The 14,913-nt window shown below is 32.1% G+C and overlaps 1 protein-coding gene across 3 annotated transcripts in view; it reads left to right on the top strand.

Moving 5' to 3' along the window:
- The first annotated feature begins 1,508 nt into the window (after positions 1 to 1,508).
- LOC148607920 (TWiK family of potassium channels protein 18-like) overlaps positions 1,509 to 14,913 on the top strand; it is a 31,951-nt gene continuing 18,546 nt past the window's right edge. For all 3 annotated transcript variants that reach the window (XM_088545967.1, XM_088545968.1, XM_088545969.1), the window contains exon 1: positions 1,509 to 1,641. The gene's annotated coding sequence lies outside the window, so the exon portion shown is untranslated. The remainder of the gene's footprint in view (positions 1,642 to 14,913) is intronic.

The following is a 14,913-nucleotide window of genomic DNA, read 5'->3' on the forward strand; positions in this document are numbered from 1 at the left end:
TGTAGGTTGAGCGTGCGTCAGGCATCAGCCGGCTGGGAACATATTTTCGAAACATTTTTCTCAGGAACTTTAAATCACAGCCGCAAGATATTTTTACGCGACTTCAGGATTGGTTCCTATATCGCTTGATGTTATTTTTGAGAGACTATCACACTTCTACTTCCTATTAAACGACTTGGTATTCCCTACTTGCGGAGCTCGGGATGCAGCCGTAAGAGCAGGTATAATTTCGAAGTCTCTCTAATCGATGTTCGGATTTGGGTGCAGGTAAAAGAGATAACTCGAATGAAAATGGAATCCCAAGCAGACAAACACAACGGTGCTTCTAAAATTTACCTGGTGTTTCATTTTGTTGGTAGATTACATAAGGATGATTTTCATTTGTATCCCGGGTAAAGAAAATTTGTGGCAGGGTCAGTAGGACGAGAAATTCTCTTTTGACTTTCGAGATTTTCTAAAATATCGTCGATATCGGATGGAAAATCTTACGTGTTCCGAATAGACACCTGCTCCAAAGGGAGATAAATGTTGACATAATGTTGGTCCGCAAGTCGGGAATATATTTTAACATTTTTGGTCAAACCCGAAATCGTTTGTAACACTTTTCTCAGCTTCGTCAAATTACAGCATGCTGATATTGCATTACAAGATTCCCTTAAGTATGTCTTTTATAATAAAATTAGATTAATTACCAAATTAAACGATAGAAATAGTTCATGCTGCAAACAAGTTCTTTCCAGCAATCCGACAATTTTTGTACAATGTCTACCCTTTACAAGAGGTCAAAGTATTTGATGTTCTTTTCTATAAGGTGAAACATGATTATGTGTTAGACAGATGTAGAAATGCCGAATAGTCAATACCCATTTCAAGGTAAATGCAAACAGTTTCCCTAAAAAACAGACAAGACTCTTGAGATCCACAGAAAGGATTATATAAGTCACGAAGCATGTATTTAATGGACTGAAATATGTGTCCTTTGAATGAGACAGTTAAACAAAGTCTCGATAACATATTTGATATCATGACGATATTGCTCATGTATACGTAAGGTATAGTAGTATTTATTTTGTTCACCTTTAGTTACCATAACAACAGAAGTTATTTTAACAGTTTATCATCAGAAGAAGTCTGGGTATCGAACTCTGGTATAAGAGAAACGCAAACACATCAAATGTTGTTCCTCACGGAAAGATGTTTACTTTTAAAAATTAATAATGTCGATTTTAGTATCCTGAATCAAAGAAAAAACAATTAAAACAAAACATCTTTTTTTAATTCAAATAAAATTCTGTTCATATCCTATTGCATTTTCTCGTTCAATAATGAATAACTCAATATACTTTTTTCATTGATTTTATTCATTATAAACATTTCTTTGCAGATATCAGTGGTATGCAATGAAAGTTCTATTCATCTTCACGTACTGTTAAAAATAAAATAGAGGCTATTGTTATCAAGATTAATACATTCTGCTGCTCTGCTAATACCTTACGCATCTTACGGATTTTGAAGATGTAGATATGGCGATGTGCTACGAATATTGATTTCATTTTAAATAACTACAGCAGTGATATCATATATCAGTTAGTATACAGGTAGTGAGAGTGATCGGATGAAATAATTGTACGAACACATCCGGTAAGCTCTATAACATTGATGATTAAAATTTAAGTTTTATATATTAGTTTTAGTTTTAGAAATAGTCGAATAACAAAAAATATGGTCGTTGTTTTGGATGAAATTCTTCGAAAAAAAAACCTTGAGAAAAGAGGAGCAGTATGTTTCTATCATATTGTGTCTATTTGTTTTGTTTTGTTTTATTTTGTTTTTTCTTTTTTGTTGTTTTTTGTTTTTTGTTTTTTGTTTTTTTTTAAGAAATAAAACTGAATGCAGTAGGTTTTTGATATGCATGAATTACCTTGTGTCTGACTTTTATAAAGACTGCTACTTACACGATTATGATGTTTGGTTGTTTGACAAAATTAATTATGATATTACTCTTTAAGTGTACTATTTACAGCATAACTATTTATTCATTTTTTACTTCATAAACCTAAATAGAGGAACCTGGTCAATATCCAAAGTTTGGAGTTATATGGGCTGTTTCTTTCGTTCATGTGCCTGCTTAAAGTTATTGCATACTCCATATAACATATATCCTTTTCCCTTCCCCCCATCTTGCCTAAAGTTTTTTTTTTGTTTTATTTCAAGAGGACTCTAGATTTGAACTTAAGAAAAAATAGGATACACAATATCCCAATACAAACATTACTGTCATGGGCTAAACATACTTAATAAAATAAAGTAATTATAAGTAAACTATTTAATAAACAATTCATCATTTGTGATATTTATATTATATGTATTTAGTTTGTTTGTTTGTTTGTTGGGGTTTAACGTCCGAGCATGATGATAAAATGAAAATGAAATGAAAAAAAGAAAGGATGGGTCACAAGGATAATAGGGTCGACAAATTTTGATTACCACTGGAAAAAGGGGGAGATGGGTAAGGTCGGGCAATTTAGCCTCCTGTGGCGGAGCGCAAAGGTTCCTACTCCTATCGAATACCACAGCAGGGTTCTTTAACGTGCGAGGAACGTGGCTTCTTTCCCAACACGGTGCACCACTATGGTTTGCGGTCAGGTTTTCCGTATTATAGCCTGACAACCCCAGCATGAAACACGCCAGGGGTACCCCATTCCACCACCTGAGGCACACATCCCAGTTGCTCTGTGGGCAGAGCGCCTAGCCCCCGGCTAGGTTTCTGAGCACTATTTAGTCGCCTTATACGACAAGCTTAGCGCTGCTGCAGGCCTATTCTTTTAACACCCGGACCTGCACGGGGCTATATGTATTTAGAGTCTACGTAAACATAAAACTAATTATTTTATTTTTGGTTGCTGCATATAGACGCACTGAAACAAATTTAAGTTTAGGTACTGAAAAAAAACAGGTTTCTGCGATACATTGGTAGATGTCTATATACATGTTAAACTGGTGTTGAATTTTGCTTCCTTTTTAGAATTTACCGTTTTTGCAATATTTATATACTTGATATTTTTTATTGTTGTGCATCTACATGTAATACAACATTGAACGAACACATTCGTCATCGATATGATCTTAATTGACAGTTTGTTCCTGATTATTTATCATTTACTCTATCGGAGGATACTTTTATCGTTGTAATCAATGAATAGATAAATGGATTTTAATTAATATTACATCTCCATTTTTATATCGGTACACTGGTTTTGCTTCAGAATTTATCAAACTTTAACACATATACAACACACAGTAACTTGATCTTATGAAAAGCTAGATTCTTCTGTACTTACTGTCATTATATTTGTTATTGCAACCAATAAACATAGAATTCACCACTATTCAAAATGACGTCTAATTTCTTATTGCCAACTTTACAATTATTCATGAAAGCCTTCATTCTTAACCTGCATTTGATGAATAATTTATACAATAAATGATGATTTTCAGAACTGCTCTTACTTGTGTACCGTGTATAATAGAACGTTTTTACAGGAGGTACATAAATTTTATTACTTCAAGTGTTTTACAATCATATATTATTGCTGTCCAGTAAAAGAAAATGAATATAAAGATTAGTTTTTCTACAAACATTTTATCTTAACAAATGCAGTATTTCTACAAACATTTTATCTTAACAAATGCAGTATGCATGAACCCAGCTGCCGACTTATCAGACAGTAGACGAACCCTACCTATGGCGTATCTCCTAAATGCCCACGATACTCATTCTCCCAAGGACACTTCACTTCTGTTTTGCAATTTCCTATGGTGTTTGACAATCATTCTCCGTCTGGGGCTCAAACATTATTGTACACATTCAAGCACCTTTCATATTTTGTGTCAACCTTTTTATTTATTATTATCTTCCAAAATGCTAAAACCTGTTATGATATACGGTTCTTATTGTCCTCATGTGGCATGTTCTGAAACATATATGGCCGAAATGTCCAGCATTCGTAAGTAACCATAGACAAACCAAGAATATCTTTGGATGGTATAGTCCGGTATTGATAAGCTGATCGCGTCATTTTCGTAAATATTCGGGTTTACATGTTTTGACTATCCCTATCTTGGAAAAGCTAAGATTTGATTTGTATTTAATCATCGAACCTAGCTTTTGTTTCAAATTCTGGTGTGACTCTCAATTAATTTACAAAGATACGAAAATAAAGCTGCTATGATGCTAATTTTAGGCGCCCGATTTGACATGCACAGATAGGATATTGGTGATCTTTTTCGCCATAAGTATACCGCAACCAATTGATAATATACCCATTTTCGCTTCCTTTGTGTTTACATTCACAGGTTTCAAAGAGTAACCTTTAAACAGCAGCGTTATAATCAAACACAAAGGAAGATCTTAATCAAAATATTAATTACAAATTAAACGCTGTCAATACTAAAACCATCGAAATAGAAACCCAAATACCAAGTGCATCACAAGAAATGAAGCCTCCGTGTTTTAGGTATTTTGATTTGTTAATATTGCAAAAATTGCTAAATATTAGAAATGAAATCAAATGTAATTTGGGGTCAGACAAGTCTGACTACTGGGTTGGTTAATACCCTCGGAGACCTTACCAGCAGGCGAGGCATCGAAACAGTTGTTCATTGTTTTTATACGGAATGTCTTTCATGACATATATTTATGATTTTGTGTTCTGACTATGCATCAGATTAGAGAGTCTTGCCTGTTATTCACTAAAAGACAAAATTGATTTAATATACTCGGTATAAAATGTAGGTGTTCTTACAGTATGTAATGTACTGTTCAATTAACGACAGAAATATATTAAAAAAAACTTCCCTAAGGAAAATGTACCATCTTGTCATTGACACGAAACCAGCGAACATTAACCGACTGCATATATTTATGAATTATAGTTTTAATCCGATATACTCTTTACAAATTTGATAAGACATGCAAAACTATAAGTGAAGAAAATGTATAAAGTGACAGTGATAAGTATTGGTTAAATGGGTAGGTTGTTCCAATTCATGTCGATCCATTTTTAACTTTAGCTTTGTATGATTCACAGAAGCGTTTTAGATAAGTTTATCTAATTGGTCAAATTTAAATGCATTTCGATAAATTAATCATCTGCCAAGATAAGGAGAATTTTCCCCACGAGTGTATATTGGCGATGCCAAATGTAAACATTATTCATTAAAATAAGGATTGATGTGTTTATAATTAACTAAGTTACTTTTTTTCAGAAAATATAGCACGATAACAATATATGCAATAAATATAGTTGGCATTCAATTTGTGAAAGATGACACTTGTCAAAATTCTGATCACTTCTCATCTAACCCAGGAAAAGAACATCCTAGTTCAATTAAGATAAAATGTTTTATTTTGACTTATTGTTTGACTATTTGTCAAACATTCAAATTCAAACCAAAGAATGCGTAGATGGTATATTGTTGCCAAAATATAAGATATGACCGGGAATATGATTGCTTCAAATTCATTTATTTTTTGCATGTAAATATATATGAATCCTGACACGCTGGGTCAATTAGTAATATGTGGTTACTTTAATCTGAAAATTAGGGTGTTTGAAAGGACAGAATGACCCAGATATGGGTTAGCTATAACTCATAAATTTGAACATGAATGATATCGTATCGAAATGTAACAAAACATCTTATTGTGGAAAATTCAATTGAAATATACAACATATCATTGTCTAGTGATGTTCCAATGTCATGTTATGCATGTATGAACAAATGCTTTGACCAAATCTAAGGCTCTGAGTTAGTCATTTTCGATTAGCACTATTTAAGACGGATTTATACTGAATAGTTAAGCAACCACAAATTCACCCTTGCACAAATCATTAGGTTAAACCGATCTGATTATCAATGTTCTAATGTAATTGTCTTCGTTCATATTTTATTCATTTGTTTTCATAGGGATTGCACTTTTTTATTCCTGAATTGTTTATTCTAGGTTTAGTTTTCGCTGCACACAATGACTCTGTGTGTGATATACAAAGCATACATATTAGATGTAAATTAATTTCCTTTTTTTCAAGTTTTGTATCATCAATAGAAATCAATCCAGATTAAACTCTATCGTTATATTACATCTTATCAGATTACATTCCAGTTGAACACCACTACACAGAAACTTCATTAGCACATCTAAAGCTTTCTGATAATTAAGGTCAAGTCGTTTTCAAAAGCATGCATCTGGGTTTTGTCAATTTCCGTGTTATTCTGATAGCAAAACGCAGGCAAAAACAGACAATTTATAAACGATAATCTAGTTCTGTCAAGAAAAGTTTTGTTGCTGAATTTCTTTTGATTGTATAGATAAATTAAATACGGAAAAGGTTTTTCGGGAGGAAAATTATTTTTGGATCCCTTTTGAGCACTTGAGTTCACAGTAAACCCTAGTGCTCTTTGTTCTTCTTGTTCTCTTTTTGTTCACAGTTCATCCTCAAAAGCTACATATGGAACATGAATTGTTTTCAATGATATGTTCACGTGATAGCCGAGTGATTTTCAGTGTTTTTCACCTGCATATGTTTGTTCAATTCAAACTGATTAACATTGATTTTATTGCCCTGTGTTGTTACTTATGTACATACATTTTTTTAATCGGACAAGAAGTATAGAAGTCGATTGTTTTAGGTTTGCCCCAGTTGACGATTTTATTAAGGAAAGAGTGATTTAACATTTTAATAAACACCATGATATATATATATATGGTGTTTTACCGATATCTATCTTGTGAACAATTTTTCGTCCTGACTGATTATGGTTGTAATTTTTTATCAAGGGAGATGAACTTACTTAACCTTCAACGTTTTAATTTCACGGAGAGATCGTGGAGCAGCAGCCAGTTTTCATTAGTATTAATACAGTCTGGTCGATTTTCTGAGAAACTGGTTCACGTATAAAAGTATGTTCTAATGGGTGTTTGATTAATTATAAAACATAGTTTGTAGAATAGTCTACTGGGGAAGGGTAGTAACGGCTCACTTGAGATATATTGTTTCTATTTTCTCATTCGGGAAATCGTGTTGGGAATAATTTATATAAAGTATTTTGACATATGGAAAAAAAGTACTTGACTAACCCGGAAACACATTTCATCTAAATCGAGTATCTAACATTACTAACTAACTTGTATTCAAATTACTATCTTATCTAAATTGGAAACAGTTAAAATGAGTTTTCCAACAGTTCATTATGAAATGAAACCGAATTTTCGAACAAATAAATTAGGAAATATTATACATTAATCTTATCAAATGTGAATTGTTCTTGTATACACAATACCGAATTCTTTGACACTTATGGAATCAAATTAAATCAAACCCAGCACAATCATTTTCTTATCATTTCTTTTAAGGCAATACTGACAATGTTTCAAGTGTCAATATTCATATAAACAACAACAACAACAAAAATGCGGGAAACAGTTCATGCTTATCTGACATATTAACATATAACAATTATCCGAGAATAGAACAATACAATTATCGGAGCAATGGAGCATTTAATTATAAATATCGGAGCAACAAAATTACAATTTAACTATTCAGTGAACATTAAGGTTAACGGAGAAATTTCGAAGTCTATTCAATAACTAAATACAAAGGAGAAATTAAACGAACTCGTCGTTTGCAACAAAACAATGGACGCTTACCCTACCCATGCATCTGGTCCATGCACCAAGTTTTAGTGCAGTCCGGTTACTCTTTACTTTTTGCTTCTACGTGATGTTTTGGTTATTTAATTTCCTTTACTGTATGTGTCTTTTTTTCCCTGTCTTCTTGTTTTCTTTTGATTATATTGTTTCGACTATCATTCGAATCCTGTTTCCACGGACTCGACTTTTTATGAGTTACTCGACGGGTGTTTCTAAAAAAGCAGAGGACGCTTACCCTACCGGTGCACCTGGTCCACTTTCTAAACAAATATGCGAAAATGTGATTTGTATGCATATCCTTTTAACAAACATACAGAGGGGAGGGGGAATAGGTTCTTCATTAAAAAATATGTCTCAACAGTTCCTTTGGACTGTTCTGTTCTGACGGAGGTTCTCCTAATCGTTTTTTTTTTTTTTTTTAAATATTTTAAATGAAATAAATGAGTTTTATGTAATGTGTGCATTTCTTTGGACGTAAAAACACATATTACTCACAATATTTTTTTTTATTATGCAATATTTTAATCAATATAGCTTTGGTAGACTTTTGACGCAATGTCAATGGAGAGGTTTAGATATTTTGCTGTGAAATATGCATTTTCCTGACCTGAGCAGTTTTTGGGGAATACCCCAAATTAAATACAAGAATGTACCTTAATCTACATATATAAACAGATATAACTGGAAGAAAATGAAATATATGCATTATATTCAAGCGTTTCAGAAGATGTCCTTCATTTGTCATTGAAATATATATAATGAATAAGTTGAAACTAAAGCATTTGGTATCTTTTGGCTACTTTTTATACCTTGTTGAGGCAAAAATCCATATTTTACATTTGTTTGATTCTTCGAACTTCTTCTTTGTACAAATGTACAAAACGAAGTAAACTTACATATATATGTTTCATCATGTAGCCCAATGCCTCAACTTTACAATGGTGCAGTAACACTTCGGGTTTTGGGGTAAAATGAAAGGACTCCAACTCCAACTGACAAAATCGCTTAAATTGACATATTTTTTCCATGTCAAAACCCCTAATTTTTTTATGATTCAGTGAAAAATTAATTATTTGGTATTTCCTGTTTAGTATTATCACAAATAATACATTTTGTACTTCTGGAATTCTTTTGATGAATGTTTGCGACTTTTGTAGTCAGAATTTATCAAAAAATGCCAAAAATGTGATTTTCGATTTTTCGATAAAAAGTCACATAAATTGGACATCACAAGTTATTGATCACATAAAACATCTCTAATTATCATTCGATAGATAATTCAATTTTACTGCATGACTCTTATACTGATAAAATAATCCGAGAATATTCTTTGGCGAGAAATTGAGTCGATAAAGGGAGGAATAAAGGTATATAAAAATTCCCATGAAGATGATGAGTGAGGGTGCACAAATGACCCTCCAAGTATGTGGGCTTTAAAAAGATTTTTTTTGCATTTAAATTATTATTTAGATTCGACGCAAAGCAGATGTTTTAGTGAAACCGAATAGCTCATTTACTTGGGTTGCTTGATACATAATATCTTTTTATTATTTTATTTACTGTATTGTGTGCGTCTGTTTTCCACTTCTGGTTTGTGTCCCTGACTTAAATCATTTTGAATTCCGTTGAATATTTGTTCCCTTGGTTACTCTTTTAAATAACGGTAACACCAACCCTGTACCCAATTGTTAAATATATCGGAAGGTATTCAAGATATCGACGGTTATAGTTGCGACACGGAAAATATCTGAAATTTGGTCATCAATAGGAAGAAAACTAATAACCAAACTTTAAGGTAAACGCAATGACCTATTTAAAATGGTGAAAATGTCATATGTTCACGTTAACGCCCATCCCAACGTATGGAGTTTAAAAAAAACAGCTAATGCTTTATATCAGATTCTGTTTGAGGTTTCAGGAATGAGACCATCCTCGTTGATTGTTATAGTGTGACCATTTGGACTAAACTCATATATTTCACATTTATGTTCAATGAGCAGCTCAGCATTTCATTTAAAGCAGACAATGTCTACCCTATCGGAAAATGTAATTTGTACTCAAGATCATAGTTGAGTGTGGGTTACTCATTTATGTTCTAATATTCGTTTGTTACATTTCATTTAGTTACTTATTTTGTTTTGTTCGTTTTCCTGACCTAATTGCTGTACCAGGATCACGATAATACTATATTTTTCTAACTATGGTCTCCTTGCTTTTAATTTAATGAAGTACAAATGTATTAATATATGGTCTCCCATTGAAATTTATCATGACTGAATGAACTTGAAAAAAAGTTATTCACCAGCTTGCTGGAGCATGACAACCACGTCAGGGATATGTGAGGCCAGATAGGAACAAAATTAAATACAATGAATTGTTATTTTATAGTACTTAAGTAGCACCCCAGATAAGAATCATGCAAAATGTGAGTCATGGTTGGAAAGCCTACACATTTGTATTTCGGATATTTTCTTTAAGATGTTATAGTAAACAGGACGTAAAATGTGGTTTTTCATTTAACCCTTGTTCTTGATAAAACTTAAAAGTTAAATGGAATGTACTGTAAAATTCAAGTATAAGGGTGTCAGTCTACATCAATGTCATTTTTAAAGTGAGCTTTAATTCATTTGTTAAAGAATGACATAATATGTCAATGTCGTATATATAAGTTTTTGATATGAGGAACCAAAATCATCATGTTTTAGGGGAGATGATGAATCCACACTAGGCATATTTAAAATTTTATTCAGAACCAATAAATGACTTATTTTGCATTTCAGCCAGGCTTTTCACAAAGCGTATTTTGAAAAATTAGACGTCACTAATATTACGTCAGACAAGTCAATACGTGTATCCTGTTAGACGGTCTACTATTATAATATTGACTCAATATATTGACTTGAAGAATAATACGTCATGTGACACATTCTAGTCCACTAAAAGTACAGGAAGTAAATATGTTATTGAATTAAGATCATTACTAGTTTCAGAACGAAAGTTTATATCAAAAATAAATACCTGTTATGGTGTGTAGAATATCAAAACAGATTAGATTATAATCTTTATTGACAACGTAGAATTTGTATAACTCAATAAGTGAAACAAATTTCCCTCATGCTAAATAATTTGGCAAACCCTCTGCAGCAAATGGCATTTAAAAGGTCGGTGACATTCTACAACAAACGCATTGGGAAATATGTTATAACTTTTGTAGAGAAATCATTTCCGTTCATACAGACTTTGTCAGCAAGGATGACCTAATTGTTTTTGTTAACGAACTGTTTGCAATTAATCATGCACATGTTTTTTTTCTATCACAGTTTTGGTTATGTATTCTTGCAGGTAGACACTTTAAATATTTGGCCTAATCTTATATTTGTTTAAGCCATTTGGTTCAATAGCATACTCTAAATTTCAATTTACAACATAGAGATCCAAGGATTATTGTAAGGATATCCCAATCGTATTTAAACACATTTCTCTTACCATAATGGATTTTTTTTTTTAATTCTGAAACAAAGGCTTATCTATATGGCATCATACTCAGAATAATGTTTGTAACTGCTTGTAAGGATATGCCACAATGCCTATTATTTGTATAAATATATTTTCATATAGTAGCAACACTATTTTGGCTTATTGAAGATTTATTTTATGCAGATTTTGTATCAAAAACATTCGATGCAACAGGAGTAAATATTTAAATCAAAGCATTTGTTTTTACATCTTTCGAAAATTGCAAACCTAAGTAAGTTAGTCTAATGTTGCGTCAAAACTACTTTTTATTCTATATACAATCTAACTTCCCTTTTCTCATAAACGTTTACGATATCCCAGCATATCTGATCTTATGACTTACATATTTTTTTTTTTTTTTTTTTTTGTCATTCTGCTTTTTTTATTTTGAATTAAAATCATTTTAATTTTTTATCTTTAAGTGTCAGTCCCTGTAAAAAGCAGGCAGCAAGGGACACATGGTATGAAACAGACCATCATTTTGATGTGTAATTTGACTATTTGCACCATCAGAATCAAAGAAAACAGACAAGATTTTCCATATCATGATGGACTGTTAAGTTACAATTTCTTTGAAATACACTGAAAATGAACAATTCAAGGGCAGATAATTCTGTCAAAAACTTCGTTTTTCTAACGTTTTATTAAAAAATTCCTGAGTAAAGCCAATGATGCACAGATCGACTAATGTTTTTTTTTTATCAAATATAGAAAATATCCTTGAGTGATACTACATCGTCAGATCTGTGGATTTTTTATATACATGTTTCTGATTTCTCCCATTTTGCCTGCTTCTTACAAACACTTACGCTAAATCAGATGTTTGTTTCTTTTCTATTTAGTTTGCTAAAATCTGTTTTATTCAAAAGTACATTTTTCAGGACTTTAATGTTAATTTCGCGCACAGATCATTGCTCTTTTTACAATTTCATTTTCGTATTCCAGTTTGCCTTTGCCTTAATTGATGTACTGACTTTTGATTGACTTTTCCATGGTTCAAGACGCTCCATTAAAACATCAAAAGTAATCTTACAAAAAATTAAGCATTATAAATTCCATACTGCATGCAATTCATCCTGCAATTTAATCAAATAAGATCTAGATGCACACGAGAGGTCAAAAAGTTCATCTTGTTAAATCCTCAGAACAATTTGTCTAACAAGATTGTTATTAATTAAATTTACATGCTATCACAAATCTAGGTAATTGGAGTTCATTGATTATTTAAGGAAGTTGTATAATTTAAGAAAAAAAATATGTTCTTCGACTGATACAATGATAGATAGTCATGATTTTAAAACATGAATGCGTTCGGGATCTTCTTATTGAGTTTTAGTATGTACAATATACATCTCTGCAAAACAAGTTTGAATAACGATACAAAAGTTAGTTATATTTACAAAGTTCTTACAATCACTGCTATATTTGCCAACTTAGCCACCACTTCCGGATTTATTACGTATTTACCTCTTCAATGGTACAGACTTCCCATTATCACCTTACGCAACCGCCCTCCCCCCCCCTCTTTTCCACTTTCACCATTCAACATTTAATCCGATCCTTTCATTAAGATCAAATATATTTTGTTGAAAACAAACCTGGTTCCCGATCTCCCAATTCAGGTTTTCTTACTAAAGCCTTATTAATCGTTCTCTATCAACACCCCTTCCGACAGATGTGATAAAGCTCTACTATCCCTGGCGTTTGACAAGATTTTTTTTAATTAAAATTCGACCAAGCCCTTTCCGCCGAATTAGTATTCATACACCTTAAGGTTCAGAATTTAGTTATGATAAAAACAAAACATATACATTTAAGTAAGAAGAATAAGCAATACATCTGAATTTACATTTCCGTACTTGATCCCGATATATACTCTACCAGTGCATGGCTTAAGATATGCAGTTTCGCCCCTGTTCCGACTTCATTACTGCCGTCATTTTATTTAGTTATCAACATATTACTACAGTTATTGTTTATTGTTTATGATCACCATATTGCCCAATACCTCTAATGAACTATGACCTGAGTCAGACGACAAAATAGTATTGGACATACACTAAATCCCAACCAATACTTGGATGCCGTGCAAGAGTGTCAGTTTCACAAATTACTCAGCGTGAAGTGTATTTGAGACATGAAAATCTTTTGAGTGCTTGAAGAAGAAGACTATGTTATTGTACAAGTTATATATATCGAAACTTAAAATTTCATGAAAATTGAATTGAAACGAAATAATTTCCTTTTCTTAAGTAATTAATCACAATTAATAATAAGGGACTATGAATTTCCCGCGCCTACGGGTCACCACCATGATCGGTGCTGTGACGTCACGAAATGGGTTTGTAAAGTGATAGTAAATAGGTAATAGATTACGATTACGATTACGTTTCATCTATAATTTCAACCCAAAATTTACAGAAGAGATTCTGTAAGCAAATGTCAGATACATTGACCTACAACGGAACATGCAGCCAGAAGACTAGAATATCTCAGCAAATTCTAACGGCAACTTCCATGGAATGTTCGTGTTGCCGTTCAAAAAACTGTTTGAATATTTATCTTTCTTTTATCGTTTGTGCAATTGTTAACTTGACAAGAAAGTGATTAAATAAACAGGATCTTGGAAATATTTACAGAAAACTCTTTGTTTACATATTATATGCAGTACTTGTATCAGTACCAAGCCGACTCAATAAAGTATGCCTAAGATCTTCCCTCAGACAGGAGAGTTTTGCTATTAACATATATTCCAAATGTTTCGGATTTTGCATAGCCTTGAGCATTTTGCATTTAACGTTATTTTTTTATTTTTTATTTTATTCTTTTTTATTTATTTATTTTTTGTGTGTGTGTGTGTGTGTGTGTTTACATGAGCATGGTTTTTCATCAGAGCTTAACTTGATTCAAAGGTAGTCTTTCCCTTTAAAAACAGATGGATAAAATAAAATATACACTGAAAAGAATAATTCAAGATGAAAACCAAGTGCTAGTTTACGCATAAACTTAGGATTTTGATATAAGCGGGAAAATGATTCTCGTTTCGTCTTCCGATATTTCATGTGGAGTGTCCTAGGTGTATACCGGTCGATTTGAGTGGTTCCTTATATCTACATTTATGATATGGTCCAAGCTACAGCAAAAATATTAGTGCAAAGGAACCCTAAAGAATAAATTAAAGGGCTATGGCCATATCTGTTTCTTTTTCTTTTTTTCATTCAGATATCATCAGCTATCAGCATAAATTTTATTTTTGCTACAAGGTTCGTCCTTTACCAGTTTGCCAATGACAAACATTTGATAATATGAAAGGTATAGATTCACCATGAATATTGCCTGCTTCAAATAAAGGCCTGGACACAAGAAGCCGCGAAGCAAATTAATCAAGTTAACTCGAAATTGCGACAAAGATCTTAAAAAAATATATCCATTAATTTGCTTAAATAAAGTTCCATGAAAATCAAGATCTGATCTGTTAACCAAGAATCATGTGAGCATAAAGGTGTATTCACTAATTAGATCATATGTTTATAGAGGTGTATTCACTACTTAGATTATATCTTTATAGTGTTGTATTCACTAGTTATATTATATATTTAAAAAGGTGTATTCACTAGTTAGATTATATGTTTATAGAGGTGTATTCACTAGTTAGATTATATGTTTATAAACACCTTTTG

Source organism: Perna viridis, chromosome 9, assembly GCF_037379345.1.
Source record: "Perna viridis isolate PV_CMFRI_1.1 ecotype Kerala chromosome 9, ASM3737934v1, whole genome shotgun sequence".
NCBI lineage: Eukaryota > Metazoa > Mollusca > Bivalvia > Mytilida > Mytilidae > Perna > Perna viridis.